This window comes from Balearica regulorum, chromosome 4 (assembly GCF_011004875.1).
Source record: "Balearica regulorum gibbericeps isolate bBalReg1 chromosome 4, bBalReg1.pri, whole genome shotgun sequence".
NCBI lineage: Eukaryota > Metazoa > Chordata > Aves > Gruiformes > Gruidae > Balearica > Balearica regulorum.
In genome coordinates, this window is record NC_046187.1 from 7,104,677 (window position 1) to 7,117,947 (window position 13,271).

The following is a 13,271-nucleotide window of genomic DNA, read 5'->3' on the forward strand; positions in this document are numbered from 1 at the left end:
TAGCCACCACAAATTGAGAGTCTGACAGTCTCACCGTACTAAGCTGCTCATGTCTGTCTGCCTTCTCGTGTACTAATATTCCTAAATACATGGTAAAATATTAAAATGTAATTACGCAGCAGGTACTTGATTGGAAATCAATTTCCGATCACCTGTAATATACGTCTAGCTGCTCCGTTAATATTGCTATTCAGGTACAATTGAAATTCAACAGAGAAAGTTACTCCAGAACCCGCACGAGAAGGTCACAAACTCCCTTGCAAAGCACCAATACTTCCTTTTGTTCACTCTTATGTATCTGATTACAAATTACTAAATCCTACTGCTATTTGAGAACTTCTAGATTCTAATCAGTACTTTGATGAATGTACAGCACAATAATGCAGATGAGTGATGTCACCCTTTATGCGTACAGCAGCGTGCATGGACGAAAATGCAGAGAAACCATTCAAAAGCACCGGGACCTTTGTGATTTAGGAGCTTCCTTTGTAATCAATCCTGAAGGTAAAATGTTGCCTAACAACGAGACATTGTTAAAATGTCTAATGAAACATTTTAAAAACATCACATAAATACAAAATATTCTGCTTAAAATGTGAAGAGTTACCTTTATGTTGATAAAATAGAATGAAAACCTGGAATAAGGAAATGTTACAGAAATTGCCTTATGTAAATAAGAAGGGAACATGGGTAAGTTTCAGCAATGTCAGCAAATTAAAGATCTTTTCTTTAGCATTTAGGAATTAGGTTAACTTCCTAACACTTTATGCTGCAGTAAAGGAGACTTCTTGTTAAATTAAGTAGAGATAAACATCATAGCCTTTTTTTCATGTAGTGAAATGTAATGTAATCAAAGGAAAACAATGTAGCCAGTTGTTAATAAATAAGAAAAAAATTCTTAAAAGGTAGGGTGTTCTCATAAAATGTGATGAAACCAAGTCATTGAAGTAAAAGTCATAATGTAAGTATAAACATCATGCTGTGTCTTTTTTTTTTTTTTTTTTTTTTTTACTGCAGATGACATGGTCCTGACATGCTCTTTTATTCTGTTTAGCACACTTCTATTCAGTATTTTCACTGGGTATGAAAACTCCATAGGACTAGTCTTTAAACTAAAAACCGCGCTGAAGGGATGTGAGGACGGTGCTATGGATTTATGAAGAGGAAGGAATGCCGACATCTGCCTCTGATACCTATTGAATGTCAGCTGATGTCCCGGGAGGGTAATGCCTGTCCATTCTTATCTAGTCTTCATATCTCTTTGCCTGTGTGGTTTTGCATTATAATGTCAATATTCTTTTAATGTGGATTATGAAGGGGTGACCTTGCCTTATTTTACACCACACACCATTAAACTAGGATAACTGGGGAATTTCCTGCCACCTCGCGCTGCGTATGGGTAGTCGTGTATGGTGGTGTTCTGAGGCTACCCATGAAAACGATAACAAGAAAAGGAAATGTAACCAAAGCGTATGTTCCTAAATGCTACGGGGTGCAAAGCAAAGGGCTCTCTATAGAGGTGCTGCAAACTGAAAGCAACTGTGTTTTAGTAACCTTCCTCCTTGTCTCTGCCAGGGACTGTGGAGACTCCCAGCCCTTTAGGCTGGTGCCTCTGAAGTACAGGAAAAAGGCTTTTCCTGTACAAGTTGAGTATCTTAGATCTACTCCCTCCCTCTTAGATATTCAATGCTGCTTATCAGTTGTACATGTGATTAAGCAATCTGCTGTGCTTCTATCAAACTGGCAATTGAAATAGCGTGAAAATACTAAACCACTTGTAAGTTTGTCACCAGAACTGAACAGGTATTCTATGGTACCAGCTGTGATCATAGCTTGCAGTCGGTGTAGTTTGTTTTCACGCAAGAAATAGAAACCAGCTTCTGTGCTCTTGTAAATTTAAGCTATATTCCTTTATTTTTCTATATCATTCTTTCTGACTCTGTGTGTGTATATATATATAGTTACACAACTCCAATTGTCTATGCTGTTTTATCTGGGAAGCCCATTATACAAACCTGATGCTTTTCCCAGCTGCAAATATGTTCTTCTTGCCGTGTGTCGCTTTTGATTATCATGGGGTGCTGCCTTTTCAACACTTAAGCATGTCATGTCACCGCATGATTAACATTTAAAGCAGTAGTACACTGCTTTTAGCAGTGAAAGCCAGTATTACTTACGTACTTGGTTCCCTTGTTGAGTGGAATGTGGGAAGTCGCTATCCTCTAACAGGACAAATTTCTTTCGAGTGAGCTTGAAATAAACACGGGTCGTGACAACAATATCAGTTCACTTCATTACCCCTCCTTCCTCTTCTTCCGTCATGTCTAATACATCTGATGCACTTCAAAAGATCCTGGGCGTAAGATAAGCTGTAAGAAGTCTCCAGTTATTTCTAAAGAAATCAGGGAGTCTGAAACATTGGGTGGGGTCACCTTGAATCTGTCTGAAAAATGCAGGTATGCTGGCCCAGATGGTCTTTAGACTTTCTGTGCTGTAAAGACAGGGCATTACTGTTGCTTGGAAGGAAGGGTTTTTTATGATCAAGAGCAGAAGAAAAGGATTTAGTATTGTTAATATACTGCTTGAGTGCTTAGCCATTTATATTTACAGTAATTGCTTCTGGAAAAAAAAAAAGTCCTTTTCCTGCCAACATGTAGGAAAAATAAAGGCTGATTGAATTAAGTCTGGGAACCAGTTTGATTAGAAATTGAAACAAATCTCCTAGGACTCGAGGAACCTGGTTCATTTGTGGCATTCCTTCCATACTCTAATGGGCTCTAATGCTCGATACCGAATGATAAGAAATGCTAGTTTCTGAAAACAGCTGTTGTGGGTTTGGTAGTTTGGAACCACATTTTGAGAGCTGGATGTAAACCATGAATATATGGAAATGCAGGCAAGTCAGATTGTTCCTCCAGATAGGATTTGAACCAGTGGTCATTATTTTAAAAAAAAAAAAAAAAAAGCACTAGAATTATACTTTTCACTTTTGGAAAGAAAAGCAAGACCACCATTATTCCAGCGAGTGATACTGTATAAAATGTCTGTAGTGCGTAATGGCATATGTACACCGTGTGACTTTTAGTAGGCACTTGGAGGTACTACATACCAGCTTTTTGGTATTTTCTGTTTACTGAACTGCAGCCCAGTGCCATTTTGCTGGGATGGTGCCAGTACTGGTTCAGAATCTGATTAAAAGAAAAATATTTCTGTCCTACACTCTTAACATAACTCAAGCCTTCAAATACCTGAAAAATCATGACCCTACTTTCTAACTTTTCCATCACTCGTTAAAACTTGTAAGGGATGTTTGGCTATTAGTGCCTTGCAGGGTTTGGAGGTCTTCGCCTCCAGCGTCATTCCCAGTGCAAGCTGGAAATTAAGTTTCTTGCGGCGCTTAGTGGGCCACAACTTGTGAGCAGAGAGCAACACAATCTTTTGGTCGCTAGACGTAGCAGCCTCCTTCACTTCCCCCCTTTCTCGCTCCTGTTACTTCCACTCATCGCAGTTAGGTCAAAACTCCTGGGGTGGTCCCTGACGTAACCCGCAGCTCGAAGAGTTGTGTGAGTGGCGCAATCCCAGAATGGAGGCTGCAAGGATGGGGGTAAATGTTTCCCAACCCGCTGCACTATTCTCTGTTCTCTTTCCTGGGCCTCGTGATACCCTACGCAGAGGCAGAAAATCTGCTTGGGGGACAATAGGGCTAAATAGCTACCGAAGATTACGGATTTCTGGTGGTTTTGCCCATTTTGCGGGTCATGGACAAAACCAAAGAAGTCACATGTGAAATCTCTGCGTTAAATGGTAGTGAAAGTATACAAACACTGAAACGAAGACTATTTCTGGTGCGTTTATGAAACACAGGCTAGTAAAGGAGTTTCTCCTCTGAAGTCTTGGAGATGAACTCTGTGGTTTTGCATACTTTTAAATAGAAAAATGAAAGTTTCCATATATTGGTGATTGTAGAGATAGTCTTTTTAAAAAGAAGTTGTGTAATAACAAGTACATGTCACAGGTAGATCTGTTTTCCGGGTAGCTCTTTGAAAATGACAAATTAACAATGATTATAGTTTTACATAATGTATAATTATCTATTATTTACAGAATGAAGAGTGAATAGTGAAAGTTGAGGTCATGCCATAACATGCAGTATATGAAGTGCTAGAGAAGAATACTTTTTTATGTGGTCACTTCTTCCATCATTCGGAAATTGTGGGAAAATATTTCTAAAATACAGCCTTGCTGGCACTGTATTTCAAACTGAATTTCATGAAGCAGCACAACAACTAATTAACATTCACTTAATTTTTAAAATCTTAAAATGCCTGGGTTTTTTGGTATCAGCTAATCATAGTAGAGTCTTGTTAAATGCAATTTTTATTGAATTGTTTTTATGACTTTTGACACTTTATAGAATATATGTCAGGACAGGACAATGTAAGTTAAGCATTTTGGAAAACAAGTTTTCACCAACTTCAGCGTGCGATGGAACGATAATTGATAATTTTGCAACAATTGCAAAATGTAGTTATTCAGAGAAAAATGTGTAAAGAATTGCATGCATAAGGCATGCAGTAGCACTTTGCATACAAACCTTTTGTTCAAATAGAAATAAAAAAACTCCATGTGGTGTAAACTGGAAGTGTAATGCATTGAAACTGTATGTCTCGTTCTGAAAAAAAACTTTTTATAACCTGGCTTCTTTAGAGCAAATTCATCCTATTATAGTGGGCTAATATATTGAAGAGAGATCTATCTTCTGCCTTAGCAAGACAAAACTTGTACAGAAAAGAGGTAATCTGAAGCATTTGAATTATAAATGTTTACAAATCATTGAACTTGAAAATATAAAATTTATTAGTTTTATTCAAGAAGTAAATGCAATAAAAAGTTGATGATTTAGCAGGTTAAGATGAAGGTTTTATGACATTTACCAAACTTCTTTGTGACCCAAATCTGTGGACCAGGAAGATGGTGAGGCATAGCTGTCTGCTGAAGGACAGCAGGAAGACGATGATGCATAGCTGATGTTTCAGTACGTTCCTGTACATTTTCTGTGGTTTCTGTTTGATTCGGTTGTATGTTCGATCAGATCTGTTGGATGGCTCCACACTCCCTTGGACACTGTGCCTAGTGCATTCTTGCAGGCACTTGATGATATTATGTTGTTGGTTAAAACCTGTAGAATACCCCATGGACCTAAAAGAGCCCAAATAATTTTAAAATGGTTTTGTGGGCAAAATTGCAGTCTCAGGCTTAGGAAAAAGACAGGATTCATTTATCACTAGAAACTGAGGGGGGAGGAAGGAGGGAAGCTGGGAAGGAAAGGACAAGGATGGAAAGGTGGGCAAGAGAAAGTGAGAGAAAGCATCAGGTGTAGAGGTATGCAAGAATGAGGTGAGTACAAACGGAGCAAAAAATGCATTAAGACATATTGTTTTTCTTTGCATTAAATGCCCTGTAAGCAGAGCAGTCGACAGGCAGACAGTTATATCGCCAGGCACTTTAGATTACATTAGAGTGCTTTGCTCTCCATGGTTTATGATATCATTTGAGTCCCCTGAAAGGATAAATGATATAATTTGTGATGTGACTCATACAGGAAAGCAGATAATCAGTGGTGTGCCATAATACAAGTGAGAAAAAGACAAAATAACAGTCAAGGAGTGGTTACAGTAGACATTGCATTCCTTTTATCTTCTGATACTGTTTATCATATTAGTATTATCATTATTATTTGCTAACATTATTGTATCACCTAGTGACAAAAATCCAAGGCTTGGAGCCAGGATCCTAGACAAAACGGCCTAATGGTTATGGCAGCTTCTTCCTTCGTTGGTTATTAAATTGTTTCTGTGAATGAAAGTAACAACAAGGAGAAATGCACACCATGCTGTGAGCAATTTCCTGCCACACCACGAGCGATGCACATAACTGCCTTCTGCAGCTGGAGCGATGCTCTTGGTTGGAGGGAGCCTGAATGCAGACCTTAAGAGTGTAGCTGGAGTGAGCTGAATTGCGCCGTTAATGCCGGGAAGACAGATGCCCAATGTAGTTCTTCAGACTACACAGCTTCCTGCATACTGAAAATACAAGAAAATAGGACTGACAGGGCTGGTTGGCATTCAGACTGAGGGTTCAGTATTGATTTGCTGTGGGGATGTCAGTTTTATGGCAAAGTAAAAAATTTCCTAGCTTACCATCTGTATCTGCATTTTACTGCCTTTAGTCTTCCTGTGTTTTTATTTATTAAATTACGCTAAAGGGCACCAGAGGAAACCCCAGATGAAAATGAAGTGCCTTGGTTTTTTCCAATGAATTCATAATAATTTTAAAAAAGGCTATCATCTGCAGTTTTATGCAGACCCTTGAGCTATGCTGTGTGTCATATTTTTCTAAACCCTTTTTGTTAATACTTCTGTAGGCAGACTTGAGAACTCCAAGAATTAGCTAATGTTACACCAGTAAAAGTGTTTCTTGAAAATGACAGATATAAGGAACATTTCTACTGGGGATTACATTTGGTCATATTTTTTCCATTAGATCATGCTTCTGTGGAGTTCCTAGACTCTTATTGGAAGATCCTGCTGCTCTTGGACTGTGATGCAGAATGTCCCTTACGTTCATTAGTAGCTTATATTGGAAGCAGAGGGCTTCTGAGCTTTTCAGCTGTAATTCAACAACATTAGTCTCAGGCAGGAAAGTGAAAATTTATTTACTGAAAGTAAAATATTTGTTTTGGCCAGAATGCAATTTTTGGCACTAGTACTGACGCCTTTTAGGTCAAATTTTGGTAGTAGGCTAGTAAGCCTGTGATTACAAACACAGGCGAATTTAATAAAAGTTCAATCCCATCTCATTCCTCTTGGTGTAAATCCAGAGTATTTTGCTGAAATCTATTGCCGTCTGACTAAACTTTCTGCTTCTAGGGTCTGCCAGTGTACACAGTATTTGGTGTTATCAGCCCAGAGTACATATATATTTAGATTTTCTTATTATCAGAGAAAGTACGAAAAATAGCCAACCCACTTCATAATTAACCACGAATCTAATGACAACCTAGCAATTCTAAGCAGGTGACATAAACTCGTGTTACTGATGTGACAATTACCTGGGTTAGTAATAAAGGTTAACTGTAACAGCAACAATAATAATGCAAAAATGGCCTCCTGAGGAAAGTGAGCATTACTATCCCTTTTATACAGACAAACTGAATCCAAGAGGTTAAACAGCCTGTCTAGCACTTCCACGTAAGATGGAAACGAAACGCGTGTGGACAAACGATGAATTATGCCACGTGCATAGTGTGACTTGTGGCTTTTAGATCAAACTTGGTTGTACTTATACTTGAAAGCTTGTGCAGGTAATCAAACCAAGGCTGAGTACTTCCCTTCCCTACAAGATGAAACTTCTCTATGTGCCACACAGGAGAGTAGTTTGGTAAAGAACCCTTGCTTTATTGCACTCAAAAAAATATTTTCTGCTTGTATGTAATGTGATGCCTTTTCCTTTTGTTTTCTAGTTGGTCACCGTCTTCATGCTTCCTTTTGCAAGAGGACAGCTGTTAGCAAGAGCCATACAGTTCCTGGAAAAGTTGTCTTCATACCTGGCCTTCGACAGCTCAAAGACGACGGTAATCGTAAGTTTGGAGTCCCCAAGAGTTAGTCTCCGTGTTTTCTAGGAGACTGTGTAGGCAGTAAATGCTGGTATTTCACACAGCGGTCACCTGCTAGAGAGGTGTGACTACCTGAGTATGCTGGGCCATGCAGAGCTCTTGTCACTCTGCAGAATTGCCACTCGCATCCAGAGATGAGATGAAATTTTACTTGCTGCAGAGTTTCACCTCTCTTTTGAGTGTCCCAGCCCTTGGACCAGAATTTCAGGTTTTGATTCCCTAAACTGAGACGTTGGAAACAGGAGCTAGGCACTTAATAGAGTAAACTTGCTGCAGAGGCTCGGAGCATGCTGCACTGATAATGTCAAGCACCCTAATGCAGATACTTCAAGCTCAGCGGTAGGCATCTAGATTTAGCAGTTAAGCCTAAGAGTTCTGGTTTACACTTTTAGATCTGGCCTATGCTTTTAGATGTCAGAAATTATTTAGGCAGCTCTCAGACCTGCAACAAATTGCAGTGGAAAGATCAACAGAGCATGGAGAAGCTCTGTTTACAAGGTACCGGGGACCACTTGCATAACAAACCTGTCAATGATTTATAAAGTGTACAGACGCAGTACCACGGAAAGTCTCACTCAAAACAATTGGTTACTCATTACCACATTGTTTCAGTGATCTTCTCATCTTACTGGATGTGCTGGACAGCAGGAAGGCCTGCCAATCTCTGTAGCATCTGATGATCCTTGGACAGCTTTGTTGTCCTCTCTGTAAATTAATGTCAGCTTTCCTACAGACGTATAGGACTGCCTACTGAAGTACAATGCCTGTTTTATTTGAATGTTCTCTGGGAAACAGTTTCATATCAAACAATTTCTGCACTGTAGTATTTGTACCTCGAAGAGTTAGGTCAAGGGTTTTGGATCAAAGCCTAGCTGAGACTGCATACATCATGGGGCCCAGGGAGAGAAGCATTAAATTTCTTGCTTAAAATTGGCTGTTAAATGCAAATGCATCATCCTTTGCGTTATATAAAATCCAAGCTGAATGTTCTGTATTTTCTTGAGGCAGCAAACTGTTGAACAGACTCCCCTTCATTTCAAGGTCTTTCGATCAGGCTCTTGATGAATTCATTAAACTATATATTCATTATAGGTGCTGAAAAGTATATAACTTTTCCGGGAGGGAAGTGGTCTGCTCCATAAAAAAAATCTAGCCCTGTAAATTAAAGATGTGCTAGAATGAAATACCTGGATCCAACACTGCTGTAACTTGAGCGAGGCAAGTGTTTGTAATGGTAGCTTTGGGAAGGAGGCTACTCACAGTGGAATGGATGAACCTTACCAAGTGCCCTGATGGTCAAAAATCCAGGCTGCGCTGGATCAAGGCAAGAAGTAAATTCCAGAATCAGGGTCCCCCAGGGAGGAAGCCCTGCCAGAGTCTCTCTTTTGCTATATATTGAGCTCCTGCCTGAGCATGACCTCAGATCAAAAGCACTGCAGTACTACACTAACAGAGAGGCCTAAGAAGTAGGAAAGTTTTGGATTATATTCTGAGAGGTTGTCTCTCACGATCTGTCCTTTAGGAGATCAGAGGGCAGGTACTCTGGGAACACTCTCCCTAGTTACTTGCTGCCCTACTTAATACTGAGTCCCTTGCTTTCTGTATTTTTTGCAGCTCCTCATGACTGTGAAAACTGGCTCCAGCATTGAAAGCACTGTAGTAATCTAAGGAAGAGTCGATGAGTTCCACACACCCATGTTGGCCAGAAACATAGAAAACTGCATGGTCTTTCTCACTGTTCTTTTCAGGCCAACTGCTATCAGGTGGCAACTGAGCACTTAACCAGATCCGTATCCAGTAACGTCAGGTGAAAAATAGCAGATGCACTCCTATGCGAGAAGGTCAGGTATAGCCTTTGCTGTATCTTGCTAGTGATTTTTCTGACATACCAGTACAACTTTGGCTTTCTGTGGGTTATACTTTGTGTGTATCCTAAAAGCAAAACATCGGTCAGCCCCTAACTTAGCCAGAGACTTCAAAAAAGGCTCAGTCCTCTACTGATATTATCAAGATGTCAACACTTCGATGTTGGGGTTTTTTTGGTTTGGTCCCCCCGCACTTTCAAATGACCTGTGAAGCTTTGCATACTTTGGTTCTGAATGTAAGTGCACTGCAGACATCAATCCAAAGCACCATTTTCTGACCTTTTTCTCCTTTACAGCTTGCTCATAGTATCATTGTCAAATTTGCTGGCACAGGGAATTGGCCACAACTGGTATACTCCGCAGCACTTGCTATAGCGGTTGCATATCGGTGAAGAACGTTTTATAGCAGTGGCAGTGTTACAGCATCTCAGTGATTTTTCTTAAAGATTGGACACAATCCAGTTACAAACATGGTAGGATAGAAATGTAATCTGTGTTTGCGGAAAAATAAACATCCCAGCTAAGCTTAAGTAGATCTTCCTCAGTACTGACTGTGACCAAGGCATGAGCTGGATCAAGTATGGAGAAGCAAATATTGTCCTCGTATAATGGTTCATATGAAAGCTGTACTGTGTTAAATCTGTAGGTGTTTTACATTTGAGTACCAATTCCTGATACAACTAACTTAAATCTATTAATTGCTACTTTCATTTTTTTTAAGTTGAGCCTCTCCCTCCATGCCCTCTCCTGGTAACTGAATTTTGATCCTGTGGAACCAATTCTGCTCTCATTGAAGCTTTCAGGAGCCCTGTAAAGCCACTGTAGACAAAGGGACTATAGTCAGTCACTTACCAGACACAATGTACTTTTTTTTTTACAGTTTAATGCAGACTCAAATAAGAGCCACATTTTTTAATTTTAGCATGACAAGTCATATGCACCCACAAATCATGCTGTTGTCATCAGGGTCTTAAAAAAACATACTTCTTGGAGAAAAAGTAGACTAATGCAGTTAAACAAAGTACATTACAGGAGAAGGAGAGGAAAATCCACAGAGGTGGAAGGGGAAATTAGTGTACTATTTATTAGTACCTTTTAAAATCTCTTTTCTGTGCCTGAAATATTAAATAGTGGGCTGGAAAAATGTAGTCTTCCTGCAAGGGAGTATTGCTTCCTTCAGCATAAATGTCAGTGTCTTAAAATGTAAGTTTGTCAGTGCATGAATTGTACTCTTATTGTGGTACAAGCAAATGCTTCGTGCTATTGAAAGAGTTTTCCTTAATAAAATGCAGAGGCTAGAATGGTAAATCTTTTGAAGTTGCTCCTAAACATGTAATATTTAGCTTGAGAAGCAATAGTGAGGAAATGAACATGATAAGAGCTCATTCACTAACAGCCCTAAATTGATTATTTCCTTCCTTATGTAAACTTATCAGTCAGCCCTTTGGGCTCACTTCCGAATACCAGCTCAGCACAAGAGTCTTATCACAAGGAAATGGAATGTAAAAGCCCTGACAATTTTGATAAGGCACGTACTTTGGTTATGATCCTTTCTCTTCCCTCCTCCCTTTTAAATAATTCATCTGCACTAAAAGGGGAGATGCCCTCCTTCTAACTTTTATAGGAATAGAACTCAGTGTTGTTATATTCAGAATAAACCCTGGTTATTTATTCTACTGGTTTCTCAGAATATTCTTAGGTAAAGAGACTAGAAGATATATTGACAATTATAAGCAGCTTTGGAATGGGGTGGCATAGGGCTCTGCATAGATTATTTCTGAGTTTTTAAAGACACTCGTATGTGTTTGACACAATGTAAAGATTCTCTGTAAAGAGGATACCATAGGAAACTTAAAACTCTGGTTTTATTTGCTACCTATACCCCTTTACCCCATGCCGTGGTGCCGTGGGTCTCGCATCTCCGTGTGACAGAACCCAGACTGAATAAGGATCCAACAGCTCACAGTGCAAAAGCCAAACAAGCAAACCAAAAACCCCTACCACGTGAACGCCAAACCGCACACACCAACGTACATATGGCAAAAGAAAACTGACAAGCATGGTCTACCCACCAGCCACCACAGCCTAAAACTTCACAGTTCTAGCAGCCAGAAAAACAGCAAAGCAGCCCAAAATACAAATTTAACTTCATTCACTCGTCCCAGTAAAGTAATAATTTAAAAGTGTACATAGCAAGTTTTGTGGTTCATTGCATACCAGGACAGCAAAGCCTGATAAAAGTGCTCGAATGACAGTACTGTTTTTGTTTGAGATGTGATGACATGCTCCTTAAGCAAATGTTATAGGCAGCAAATCCCTGACCCAGTAAAATACACTCCAGACCATCAAAGTAGTTCTACAGCTTGATGAAATCCACTCGTCTCTAGCAAGAATGACCTAAAACTCTTAGAGGAAAAAAAAGTGTGGTGGAATTCAGAAAGAATGTTTTTTAAGCAAACAGTGACATGCCAAAGTTGAGTGTAACTTTTCCAGTGAAACCTAAAACTAAGCCAAATTTACCTGATTTATTTTTTTCCACAGAAACTCAAATCTTGAGTCATTTTATGCAAATTAGGGAAAAGTCATAACTGAAGCTGGACTGCATATTATTTTGATTGGCTGCTTAGCAAAATCTCCTCTCAGGAATACTCATCATCAAAACAACAGCACAAATCAAGAGGGGGCTTAATCCTGACAGTGATGAAGGTCATGGCAAAGACACCCTTGATTTTAATAGGGTTAGTATTTCTCCAAAATTTTCGTGAAGCTTTGCATGAGGATGCCCCTAGACTTCTTCACAAGCCATCCTAAGTGCTTACTATTGAAGAAAAGGTCCATTGCGATGGCAAGTACAGTCGGTGAAGCAGTGTGATTGTGACAGAAACAAGACTGGAGAAAGGTCTTGGAACAAATCCAGAACGTACGTACGTGCGCATTTGCACTCAGAGGTGAGGAGGGCTTTCTGATGGAAGTCTTGGCGTCTTTGGTCTGTCTTTGTGTGCAGTAACAACTTCCATAACTCTCTACTTTCTTTGCCATCCTGATACCACCACACCTGTAACAAACTGTAGGTACCAGTAAGAAAATCTCGTTAATGTTTTGGAAAAAAACCCCCGGAATTAAAAAGGATAAGAAAAAACTATAAATTTCCAAAGTGAATGCTAGGTAGCAAAATAAAAAAGGGTGTAACTGCATTGCCTGTGATTTATTTTTTGGGGGCCTACAGCAGCAAAGTCCTCAGGGAAAGGCATTTTAGTAGGAGATATTATTTTAGTGCTGTACTTCCTATCTTAAATTAATAACGCGTAGGATTTTCAGTATAATTGATATAATCATTCATGAACCTGTTTTGTTACACAAGCGAGTAAAGAGCACTTTGCTGCTCCATGAAGCCTGGCTTGTTTTATGGAGTTTAAATTAAGGCCTTGAAGATATTAGTAAGGTGGACAAATACTATTGCTGAAATTTTCAATCCAGCAGCCAAACTGGCGTTCAAAGCGGAAAGCAGATGGAAGGACAGGGGCTTTGCACCCATTTCTGTAAATGCTGGTGTTTTTATTTAACTCCATAGGGAAAAAAAAAATTAGTGACTTCAGCTACTCTACAGCAACTGGCTGTAGCATGCATGGGTTCTGCTTTGTGACACAGAGCTCAAGCACTGGAGAAGTGCAGAGCAAATAATCAGGCTGTAACGCAGCACTTCCTCTGTTCATAACAGGCTTCATTGGTAG

The 13,271-nt window shown here is 39.5% G+C and overlaps 2 long non-coding RNA genes across 2 annotated transcripts in view; both read left to right on the plus strand.

The window, feature by feature from the left end:
• Positions 1–375: 375 nt before the first annotated feature.
• Positions 376–1,779, plus strand: LOC142601651 (uncharacterized). The gene is made up of 3 exons (XR_012835189.1): positions 376–504; positions 1,018–1,223; positions 1,576–1,779. It is a non-coding gene; the product is annotated as an uncharacterized LOC142601651 (long non-coding RNA).
• Positions 1,780–7,525: 5,746 nt separating this feature from the next.
• Positions 7,526–13,271, plus strand: part of LOC142601650 (uncharacterized) — a 40,528-nt gene continuing 34,782 nt past the window's right edge. Inside the window, exon 1 of the long non-coding RNA XR_012835188.1 lies at positions 7,526–7,639. This is a non-coding gene — a long non-coding RNA (uncharacterized LOC142601650). The remainder of the gene's footprint in view (positions 7,640–13,271) is intronic.